Raw genomic sequence first — 12516 nt, 5'->3', positions numbered from 1 at the left:
TTACATCTATGAGCCAAGGAGTGTTATGGAAAGATTATCAACAAAGTATGAGAAGCTACCACAGAGGTATAGAAAAGATTCTCCCTCAAAGCCCCCAAAAGGAACCAGTTCTGCTGACATATTGATTTTGGATTTCTACCTCCAGGATTATGAGGCAAAAAAAAAACTGTTTTCAAGCCATCCAGTTTGTTATAACAGCTCTAGAAAATTGATACCCATCTCAAACTACCCAAATAGCTCTGACACCATCCATGTTGTAATGTGATTTAGCTCTGAGAAAAACTGACATAGTATATTTATTCCCCAACTTTCTTTGTTGGGTGGCTTTGCTTTACATTGTTTGAGGTTTTCAATAGTGATTTCTGAGCATGCATGTTCTGGGCTTGGTGTGGCAGTATGTAAAATAATGTATCAATCAAAGGATCTCAGGAAAAAAAAGGTATTCTTACTTTTTAGTAAACAACCTGATACACAGAGGTTGTAGTAACAGCAGAATCTATGTATAAATATAAATTAAAAGGATTACTATCTTCAAAAATTTATATTCAACTCTGAGTGTACACAATTGGCTGTACATTCTTTTGATTTCATTTAAAAAATGATTCACCTACACAAAGCAGGGTAAGAACACATTGATGAATATAGAAAACAATATTCCCCTTTCCCAAACTTTGAATGTGTCATTGTGGCCCTAAAGTAGAATGCTGAACTATTATTCCTTAGGTTTGAAAGTTTGGTTTGACCTTCTGCAGAGCTACATTCTACTAATCAAGCTTTTACAGGACATACCTAACATTCACCACTGTGATTTCTAGCTGTTAGCTGTTGCTTTTGGCTCCTGCAGACACAAGTTATTTATTATTTATTTAATTTTTCCTCAAGGACTTTATCTATGAATTCCCTCACATTAGTAATTGCACAGATTTCTTCCTGGTTATTGGACATCCCATCCATCTGTCTTTCTCTGGTAATTTTCTATGTGCCGTCCTTTAGTGCCATTTTGCAGCTTATTATTGATCCCTGGGGCCTTATAGTCTGTTCCATAAAACCATCTTCCTTATGTCCCGCCCTGGTGCCTCCAGCATCACTAAATGCTTCACTGGCCTGCGGCTCACTATGTGCACCACTGGCTTTCCAGCCTGTGCTCATGGCCAGTGGCCCACTCCTAATTAGGACAGGCAGTTGGGCAGACCCAAACAATGTACTTGTTAACAAGATACAATTGAAAAAATAATGCCTTCCTTATCTGCATGATGAGAGAAATGGATTCAAAAAAAATTCCTTTTAAATGACACTTAATGATTTATAAACAAATTGAAGGAATGAAATGCACTTACTTCCAAGGAAAGAGGTTAACAAATGTCTCATCAATGTTCTGTGTCATAAATGAAAATTTCTTTTGACTTACAATCAAATCAGAAAAACAATTAGCAATAAGAGTAACTGATAAAAAGAAATACAAATTTCCTATTACTGATAAAGAGTACAGTTTATAATAATAGAAAGAAATTAGTGGTCTAGGCAACACTATAAATAAAGAAAAGCACTCGAGTAGCTTTGATATCAGAAAGATGACAACACTGAGGATAAAGGAGACTCTCGATCATGTTGCATGAAAAATATTTATTAATTCTAAGTGACAAGAACTGAGAGATGAGACCAATGTGGAGGATTTTTTTGTTTGTTTGTTTATAGATAAAATAGTAGCATAACATACTGAACAGAGTTTTGTTATCAGTATGAGTTGTGTAGACCAAAGAAAGATTTTGAACTCTTTTAATCTATTTTCTAAGTTTGTTTATATTTGTGATAGTATTAAACCCATTTCCTTGAGTATTATCACTGTGCTGAAAATACTGAAATAGAAGGTGAAATATTATGGTTAGAAAAATAAAGTTTTATCTGTTCTTTGTTTCTTCTTGACAAAAAAAAAAACAGCCACCTTATTTTGTGTCCATATCAAGTAGTAACAGTACTTCTATAAATCTGGTCTTCTACCCCATTTAAGTGTTACTGAATCATCTGAGCTAATTCTGAAGGATTTTGCTTACTGTTTCCAATTCTTTGTCCTCCCTGAAATAGAATTGCACAATCATCCCCATAAAGTCACATGACTTTATGTTTTCCCCTTGCAACACTGATACTGAGCTAATTTGTGTGACCTGCCTTTAGGAGAGTATACATAATATGTGTCACCGCCTTAAATGTGCTTGTGTGGCTTTGTTTGCCCTCCTGGAGATTTCATATGTCCCCATTAGAAAAGCAAAACCCAGTTAGCCATTAGTTCCAAAGAGGGAGAACAGAGAAAGGACCTCAGACTGACCTGCAGTTTGAAGTACAGGCTATGTCATCTGACCTGCAGACCTGTGAAAGAAATATGTCACAGTGTAAGTCACTGAAATACGGGGCATGCTTGTTTCACACCATTATTGCAACAGAAATCTGACTTATACATTAATCAAGTCTCTTTTACTCTCCTAAGCAGTGGCTGGTCTAGGAATGAACATGTTAATATTTTTCTGGACTTGAGAAGCACATGGAACAGATTCAGGAAAATCTTTTCTTTGCTGATAAACAAAAAGGTTAACATTTGGAAATATTCTCCTTCCATTGTGTCTACAATGTCATCTAGCAACCATCTTACTACTGTGATCAGACAAAACTAAGTGCAAAAGCTAGAATATGCAGATATTTCAGGAAATAAAAGAATCTACACTTTAATGTTGTTGTTACACTGCAGGATTGATGGATTTATTAAGTCTGGACGTGTCATGAATTGGAGCTCTGTTAATTGCGACTGAAAGCATGTTGATTAGTATAAATAAGGAATAAATATTACATATTTGCATTGTAGCCAAAGCAAATTTGATTTTAGTCTTATAGAACTGTCAAGGATTGTCAAAGAATTTTCTATAAGGGGTGAAATAGTAAATACTTTAGGCTTTGTGAACCACAAAGCTTTTTATTCCAACTTCTTAAATCTATACTTGTAGCAATGTAGATAATATATAAACAACACGACTGCTATAAGAAAATTTTATGCACACCATATGTACTTTTCTGAACCCTGAACTAAAGTCTGACTTACACTATAGTGATAATAAGTGAAGTGGTATGTATTGTAAAAAGATCTCGTCTAGATGAAAAAGAACAGGCTAAATGGGACAATATATACTTATGGATTTTCCTCAATGGGCTTTTCTCAAGGAAGATGATTTTACCCAGTTATCTAAAATTACACCTATATACTAGTACAATCCTTATACTAGTATACTAGCATAATCCTTATACTAGTATACTAGCATATACTAGTACAATCCTTAAAGATTTTTTTTTTTTTTGGTACAAAAATCTTTGGCTTCTAGAAGTATAGCTACCCTGATACACAAAACAACTGGATCCTAAACTTAAAAACAACAATCTTTCTGATATAATCATGTTGTAAGTAAAGAAAAACTTCTCTAGGAAAAATAAGAAAGAACAAATAAGTAAATGAATGTATTAAAATTAACAAACATGAAGCTGAACCCAGAGCTAGGGAATGAAATGCTGAAGGACTGAGGGGGATGCAGGAAGACCTGTGATCCTCAACCCAGTAACAAGCTAGGGTAGCTGAGCCACAGAACACTGAGCTCTCATGTTGAGACAGGAGCCACAGTGTTGTTCCATGTCTGTGGAAATTCCCCGTCTGAGAAGCAGCAGACACCATGTCTTATCAGCATTCAGATACTGGGGGGGAAAGGGTGCATATCACTTAAAAGTTACTTTCAATAGCAAGAATAACCTATCCCACATCAATATTTATTATAATTGGGACCATAATGGCTACTATAGTACAAGCATAGACAAAATGACCAATTGGAGAAAAGCAGTCACAACAACAAAGCCACTCACATGGAATTTGGTGTAGGAGAGAGATAGGACCCCAGGAAAAGAAAAGAGTTCTTCAGTGAATACCAGTGAGACAAACGGGTAATTATACAGACAAAATGAAGTTGAATGCCTATTTGCAACAAGAATTAAGGGTTATGACTCTGTCTTTGATGCTTCACTGGGAAAAATGTTCACCACCTTCCCTTTCCTTTGGTCACCAAGTTGGGGAAGTTGCTAGGGAAGCCTTAGTGGTCCCTCCCTTGATAAAATGAAGCAGAAAGTTCACATACACACAGCTATGTTTTCACAAGGGTTTCTTTACCTTGATCACACTCTAACACATAATAGCCAACCAATCTCATTTGCTATCTGTCTTAAGCCCTTTTTCTAACCTACTTGGTAGCCACCTTACTCAATATATAAAGACTTTTCTGAATGAAGAGAGAGAAATCAGAAAGAATATAAAAAAATGTGCTCAACTACATTAGTTGAGCAAATTAAAATGTCATTAACATACAATTTTGTACCTATTATAAGAATTTTAAAAATCTAAAAATACTAAATATTGCAAGTGATATAAATCAATTGGAACTCCTAAACACTTCTATGAAGATAAAGATTGATACAATCAGATTAGAAAACAATATGATTAAGTTGAATATTCAGATAATATTGAAAAATTATTGTATTAAACTATGCTTATTTTCTTAGAAATAGAAAATCTAGCTTTTTCTGTGAAATAGAAGATCCTTACAAGAATGTTCAGATCAGCATTGTTCAGAATGAAAAACAAGCAAAAAGCTCCAGAACAAAATTATTATTCAACAGAAAATTTAATATGTTATACTATAGGTATATGATGGGATTTCACAGCAATGAAAATGAATGTTCTACAGCTATATAACACAATACAGAGGACTCTTCCATACAGAATAAAGAAAAATCCAATCTAGAAGATCACATAAAATGTGATTCAATTTCTGTATAGATTAAAAGTAGAACTAATAATGTTTTGTGTAGAAATATATACATATGCAATAAAATTTTGTTTTGCAGAAATAGTACAAGATTACAACACAAAATCTAGGATAGTAATTATCTTTTCAGGGAGCTAGGGAATGGAGAACACTCAGGGAAACATCATAACTCTAGCTCTTGAGTACTGGGTTTGTCATGTTCATATTTAAATTATTCTTCATCACATATGCAACTGACACACTCCCTGTTGTAACAAATCAATAAATAGAATAATTCAAAAAATAAGAAATCCAAGAAATATATTGGGAAGAATCATTGAGTTATATATTTATTGATTGCAAAAAAAGAAAATTTGTAAGATAGTTAAAAATAAGTTGACTTTACTTTCACCACCTAAAAATTTTAAAATATTCTTAAACAATGGATTTGGACATTGTTATTCTTTATTTTTAAATTATATAGGTCTTAACATAAAAGGTAAGAAACATAGATTTGGCAAACCAAGATATATGAGAGACAATTTCTGTTTTTCATCTCTTGTCAAGTGCTACTCAAAAAAAAAATCATCTTTTGTTCACTTTTGTTCTGGGTAATATATGCCCAGGTTGGAATTCAATCACTTGCCACTGACATGTTATTTATAAGCAGAATATTTCTGTCCCACTTATAGCCAAACAAAATAAGCTAGAAAGCATATTGTGACAGGGAGCAAAATCAGAAGTTTAAAGTAGTTTTCACTTTATCCATGGTTAATCGCCCCAGGATGACAGACCATCTAAATGCTGTGTGCTGTGACATCTTGTGAACAATTTTCTGAAATTTTTTTTCTCATTAGAAATTGAATTTCTAGGGAGCTGTTCATCCCGAAAACACTATTGTTCTCGGTTTCATTGCTTTTCTTCAATGCTGGGTATCTGCTATACTGTGGTTGTTAGGTACACACAAGTTATTCCTTTCTTTCCTCTTTTGGTCTTTTGTTTTGAGATCACAATGGAGAGCTTCATTTAGAAAAGTCTATTTGTTTTCTTGCTGTGCATAAACAATGAAGACAAACTTAAATAAAATTATTGACTTTTTTATGTCAATATATCTATAAGAGAGGAAATAGATATCTATAAGGGAGGACATATTTTATTCTTATTTTCCCTTCCTCCTGTTTATTTTTCATATTGTGCTTCTCCTTTCTTTGATACAGTGATTTCATCTGTTTAGGGTTTTTTCCCCTGTCTTTGCCATCAACCAGTCTATTCTTTTCTTTCATTCCCACTAGACTCATCACTCTCATTAGAAAATCCATCCGCAAGACACCGCTGTCTCACCATATTTTCCCAGTATTCTAGGAATTCTTCTTAATATGTATTTGCTCTTATTTTCTGTTTTAGTGGTTTCTGTTCAGTATTAATTTAGGAGACTTCAGAGAAAAAGAGACATGTTTGTTCATTTTGCTGCTTGAGTATATAATATTGCAAACCACTGAGAGAAAAACCCACATTTTAGTCATAAAAACCTGAAATTTAGAGATCTAGCAGCAATAGAACTTCTGAACATCAACTAGAATTGCATGTCTATTTAAAGCTTACCTGAACCCCATATGGTTTTCTGGGAAAAGAAACGATAATTAGCAGACTTACTTATTCCTATCTCCCCCCAATGCATTATTCCAGCAAAGGATTGGCAGAATTCTGAGATTCCTTTTAGGGTTTGTTTTTACATCAGCTCCCTTTGAAACTTGGTGTTCATACAAATAGCCTTCGTAGATCATAATTGGGATCATCATTGCAATAGTAACAATGGCATCATAGTGAACACCATTACCAACATGTAATCTTCATTGTACTTAGGATTTTTGAAATTGTGAGGCACTGTAGAATAGAAATTTGATGTACTAAAAAAAAAAAATCTATTTTCCCATCCCACATCTTCATCTATAAACAGTATGTTTCCTTCTTTTCCTTCAGTCTCCTATCATATCTAGGGTGACCTTAATTGAGATTTGCCTGAGGCAGCCTGTCTTACAACCTTTGTACATGTATGGTTATTAACAGAGTTTCCTTTCATTTTTCACAAGTTTTCCAGTTTGAAGATTTTATATAGTCACTTTTAAAAAATCTCACAAGAGGTTGATTTTACTTTACAAAGCTATGCTAAAATGCTACCAGACTCAAATTCCATTCAGATAGTGCTACACATGGAAAAAGATAGAGTTCACTGGAAGAATATGAACTAGATTCACCATTGCTGTTCTTATTTTCCCAAAGGAAACATGGTAAAAAAAATATTCTCTCTTTATTAACTGGATTATATTTGACTAGTTGTAACAGAAAATTCAAAAGTGAACTGGCTTAACTGCACAGGAGTATATTCTATCAAATAAAAAGTAGTCTATATGACAAATGTCCAGGTTTAAAACAACAGCTTACATTTCAGCAGAGACAAGTGCAGGTCTAAACAATCTCATCAACACTTCAACTTCTAAAACCACTGCTAAAGCTCCAGCCTTCACATTTGCATGATAACACCCCCACCAAAAAAAAAAAACAAAAAAAAACAGGATGCAGAACAATAAAATAAATGCATAGTTGTTTTATCAACTACCTAACCCCTTTTTAATGTTCTGTTCTTGAACTGCAACTTAAAAAAAAACTATTATAACTGGTCAGAATTTAATCACACCTAAGGAGAAAAAATACTCTTAAGGGAAAGGGGATTGTTGTTCTTTTGTTCTTTTGTACATTGGAACATTTTGCGTTGTTCATAATGCAGATATCCTCTTGGCATGGAAAAGTGATATGATAGAAGTTGGGTAGATAAGTTATAACCTCTATAATTTTCTAATATGCCACAATATTCTAGAGTGTTTACAGCACAGGGTCTTTGCCAGACTCAGAAAGACACTTATCTGTGCAACTGGGATGAGTTATTTTAACCTGTGGAACTTCCATGAGTCATTTTAATCTTCCTGTGATCTAGTTACCTAAGAGGGAAACAAACAATTTACTTCAGAGGGCTGTTTTAAGGATTTGGAGGTGAGGTGTGCAAGGTACTCTGAATTGTGCCTGACACTGTGAATTCCAAATATGGTGCACTCTGTTATTAACAAATGTACTAACAAGGTTTTTTTGTTTTGTTTTGCTTTTATAACTTCCATTTGATTATGCATTCACTAACTTGTCCTAAATAAAATACACAGAGATTATTACCTACTGTTAATTAAAAAGTCTATGTTTAATTATATTTAAGTTTAGTAAAGACATCTATAAAGTTAGAGGTGATTCATTTATATTGCCTGCTATTCTCAAACCTGCACAACAAGGTGGACAAAGAGGTTTCAGGGTTTCAGCATGCAGTAGAGCTGGTGTCTAGGGATGGTTTCTTCTAAAGAAGCTGGCAGGCTCTCCCCCCAAAAAAGTCTTATAATGTAAAATGTATCTATCTGTGAATTTATGCAAGGTTTGTCTCCCATTTTTCAGACTCAGATATCTTTAATAGTACATTGGGAAAAATTAGCTTCCCAGGTTGCCATTCATTAACCAGAGCCACAATTTTCATTCACAATGGCAAATATAACCATAACAGGGACTGGAACTCTTAGACAACTAGACCTATACCAGAAAAAGTAGTTTTCATCAGATTGGGTTTGAGGAACATTGAATTAAAACAAAATGCTTTTTATGTTTAAAGACATCTCCACAAAATGCACAGCTTTTAAAATGGAAACAAAGTATTTGATGTTGATTGTATTTCACTACCTGGATACTGAACAATAAAAACCTAAGGGAAACCCAGATAGATTTGCACTTGACTATCAAGTCTCCTCTTGAAAGATGTGTTCTTTCCTAGGAGGCTCAGTACATTCTGTGAGATGTTAAGTGAAACTTCTAATTCTAGAACCCATTCTGCATTTTACTGTTTATTTCCGTCAAGTTATATTTTGTGTGGTATTAAAAAAGTCCACCTACCAAAGAGGACATTTCATAAACTAATTCCTGGAGATTTTCCCCTCATAGTTCATAAACAACAGATTCAAGGCATAATTATCCACCATTATGTGAATAAGAAACCAAGGTTTATTGGAATTTGCTGAAGTTCAAACAGTAATTCATAGAAGCACTGGCATTACACCAAGTCTGCCCCACTCCATGCCATTCCAGCACATTGGCTACAGATATTTTAAAATCTTTTTTTTTTGGGGGGGGGCAACTGTACTTTATTGCTTAGTATCTCTCCATTGCACATATCACACAAAGTTTTGTCATTTAACAAATATTCTCTTATCTGGAGGGAAATAGAGAAACTTGAGCACATGACTTGGCAAAAGCATGAAATAAGCTGAATGAATTATGTAGCAAACATTCATAGATAGATGCTTCACAGAGAGAAAATTTACTTTTAATAGCCGTGCATGGTGACAGATAATATTCCCTAAAGATAGTCACCTTCATAATCATTATTCCTTGCTTCTTACTGTCTGTTTCAAAAAGCTTTTTCACCAGCAGCCCTTCTTGTTGTCTGCTGTAACAGCAGCTTTGCATTGTGGTAAGCCAGGTGGTTGTGCTAAGATAATGAAGTCCATGTTCATGCGACAATAGTAGAATCAGGCATGATTGAAAATTATGGACAGTCCAATTTGTCAGTGCTCAGTACAATAGTCCCAGACTGGTGTTTAAGCAGCAGGACTGACACAATCAAGATTCTACTTCTTGTAGGGCCAAGTAGACAGAATTTGCTGAATAAAATCAACAAAAATTTGTTGATTCTATTTCACCACAATCACCTAGACTTCAAATATAGACTGTCATTTGAAAGAATGAACTATAGGGTCAAAGATAAAGGCAAGCTCCCTAGGATCAATGAGTCCATATTTAGGATATAGAAAAGTCCTCATGGATGGCCTAACCCAGACTTTTATGCAAGTTAGGCTATTATTTGCCATACCTAATTACAAAACAGGCCTTATTTTTTTTTTCCAAATCAATCAAGAACAAGGAATGTACAAACACAGGATAATCCATTCTTTTTTAAAATATGACTGATGTAATATTTTTATGTTAAGGTAAATATTATTTGGAGTACATCAAATAGGGCATTTGTGTATTGCTTGGATATTCTAAATAATTACAGTACAACTAATGTGCATTACCTTCCCCAGGAATGTGTCTAACCATCTCTCATGTGACATGCTTTTCTTTCCTTCCCTGGGTATATTATAAATATTATAAATCTTTCCTTCCCTGGATATATTATAGTTTATCAAAACTTTTCTTAAAATTCAATTGGTAAAGTTGAATACACTATTCCATGGTTTATCTTATTCTTATTTTGGATGAGGGGTTCATGATGAATACCATCATGAAGATTTTTTAAGCTATTCTGTGCATTATCTGTTTCAGGTAGTATCCTCTTCCCTCATTTAGGTAGTATTAAATCCATTGTACACATGAGAGAACTAAAATCACAAGAATGTTAAAAGAACCTTACAGAAGCTAAACCTGATATTAAATGATAGAAATAAATTTGAATTTAGGCAGCCTGGTCCTAGAGACCCTGCTATTAAAAATTACTCTGACCACTGGTTATCAAATGGTAGAATGTGGATCATCAGCACCATCATAATCATTATTTAGGAACATAGCAGAAATGTGAATTGTCAGGCCTGACTACAGATACACTGCATCAGAAACTCTGGGTACAAGTTATAGCAAACTGTATTTCAATAAACGTGTCAGGTGATTTTGGCAGATACTGAAGTTTGAGAACCACTTCTCTACACTACACACATCTAGGTCCTTAAAAATACCAGGCACATACATTGTTCGATCAAGATGACTACAAATGAGCCTCCAGAAGAATGACAGGTAATATTCTTGTGTGCTTAAAAGTACAGAGGGTCAGAAACCCCACATAACAGTTCTGACAAACAGATTTTTTTGTAAAAAAATCACTTCACCTACTATAATAATAGCACTTATTCCAAAATAATGTGTCAATGTAAAGAATTTCACATGTTTAAATTTCATTATCTTTGAAAAACCATCTTGGCTTTTAACGAAAGTGGAAGATAAAACCACTCTCATCCCTCCAATCACTGGTGATAATAAAGCTGGGATAACTTGTCTGTTTATTGGGAGTGAACAAATGTATTTTTAATGCCTATTTTCTCAACTATCATAGAAATCCAGCCTGTAATTCCATCACTGAATTTGTAACTCCGAACAATTAAGAGTGTAAAATGTTTTACTTCTCTTAGTCTAGTGGGGATAATAAAAATCTATGTATTCTCTTGAACTACTTATGAAATGAAGTCAAGGTCATTAAAATCTCTTTTGTAAAGGTCTCTATGGTACTTCTAAGATATTGCTGAGTCAATCACCATTATTTGGGGGAGTGTAGTTATATTTATCCTTTAAATAAAATTACATAGCACAGTTATCAGTCACTGATACAGCACTCACAACCGTCACCAGCCGATGACAGTTTATAGTTGCCATAGGTACAGAACTAGTCAAATATACATCTAGATGCACTAATTGACATTAAAATTTAATAAGACAAACTCATAAAGACTTATGTGCACATGCCAAACTGCTGCCTCTGGCAAAAGTAAAAGTCAACCATCAATGCCTAATATTTTTTAGGTTACTTGTTTGCTAAAAATTACTTAATCCAAAAATATATCTAGGAAGCATGTTAAATGTTGCTGCTTTAATGACAGGAAAACATGTTAGAATCATTTATATGTATGTGCGTGTATAAATATACACGCACACACATATATATACACAAAATATACATATGTCATGTGTTTTTTATACACACACACATATGTAATATATATATATATATGTATTACAATAGTAATAATTCCAATTATTTTCCAAATGTAGATGGTGATATGGCATCTGGGTTTAATAAAAAGAACACTTTATTTGGGATCAGAAGTTCTAGGTTGTTAGTAAATAACATCTGTGTGACCTTGAGCAACTCATCTCAACAGTTCTAGGCTTTATCACCTCCTACAGAAATGGCAAGATAAATTCACTCTCTCTTTACCAAACAGGATATATACCAAAATTCATACAAATTTTTAAGGAAAACCTTAGATTAAATGTAGAGCTTGGGTTAAATGTATAGGAGTAATGTATTTTAATAACACTACATACTCATTTTTTCTACTGACTTATTTGTATTCTCTTAAATAGTATTATTTGTTGAACTTTTTCTTTTTTTCTTGATATTTCAGGTTCCTTTTAATATTGTACAATATAAAAAGAACAATCAGATGGATAAAAATAATAATACATTTGGTTTATGTAGTTTTATATTATTTTACAGATAAGGAAAAGAAAAATTAATTCTCCACCAAGGCATGTTTCTAAGAATTTTTAAGGAAGAGAGAGTAAGTCTTTGTTAGGAATAGATTCAAGAATCCAAAGCTTAAAATATATTGCTGATAAAGAATTGCAAGTGAGTGTCAAGTTCCACAGGCCAGCATATGCTTTGTGATGAAGACTTTTTGATAAAGAATTAAAAGTACAAAAAGTCAATTTCCTTTTCTTATAGAAGCTGTGTTTTATCTATGTGTTTATATAAAATATAATAAGACTAGTGAGGGGAAAGATAAATTTCCTATCATCTCATGTTGTCTCCATCACCAGACCCTGCACT

The 12516-nt window shown here is 33.6% G+C and overlaps 1 long non-coding RNA gene across 1 annotated transcript in view; it reads right to left on the bottom strand.

Moving 5' to 3' along the window:
* Positions 1 to 12516, bottom strand: part of LOC144370589 (uncharacterized) — a 334921-nt gene that overhangs the window by 99572 nt on the left and 222833 nt on the right. Inside the window, exon 4 of the long non-coding RNA XR_013430503.1 lies at positions 2324 to 2364. This is a non-coding gene — a long non-coding RNA (uncharacterized LOC144370589). The remainder of the gene's footprint in view (positions 1 to 2323; positions 2365 to 12516) is intronic.

This window comes from Ictidomys tridecemlineatus, chromosome 14, assembly GCF_052094955.1.
Source record: "Ictidomys tridecemlineatus isolate mIctTri1 chromosome 14, mIctTri1.hap1, whole genome shotgun sequence".
NCBI lineage: Eukaryota > Metazoa > Chordata > Mammalia > Rodentia > Sciuridae > Ictidomys > Ictidomys tridecemlineatus.
Note: the sequence above shows the minus strand (reverse complement) of the source record. Positions and strands in the feature narration are given on the sequence as shown.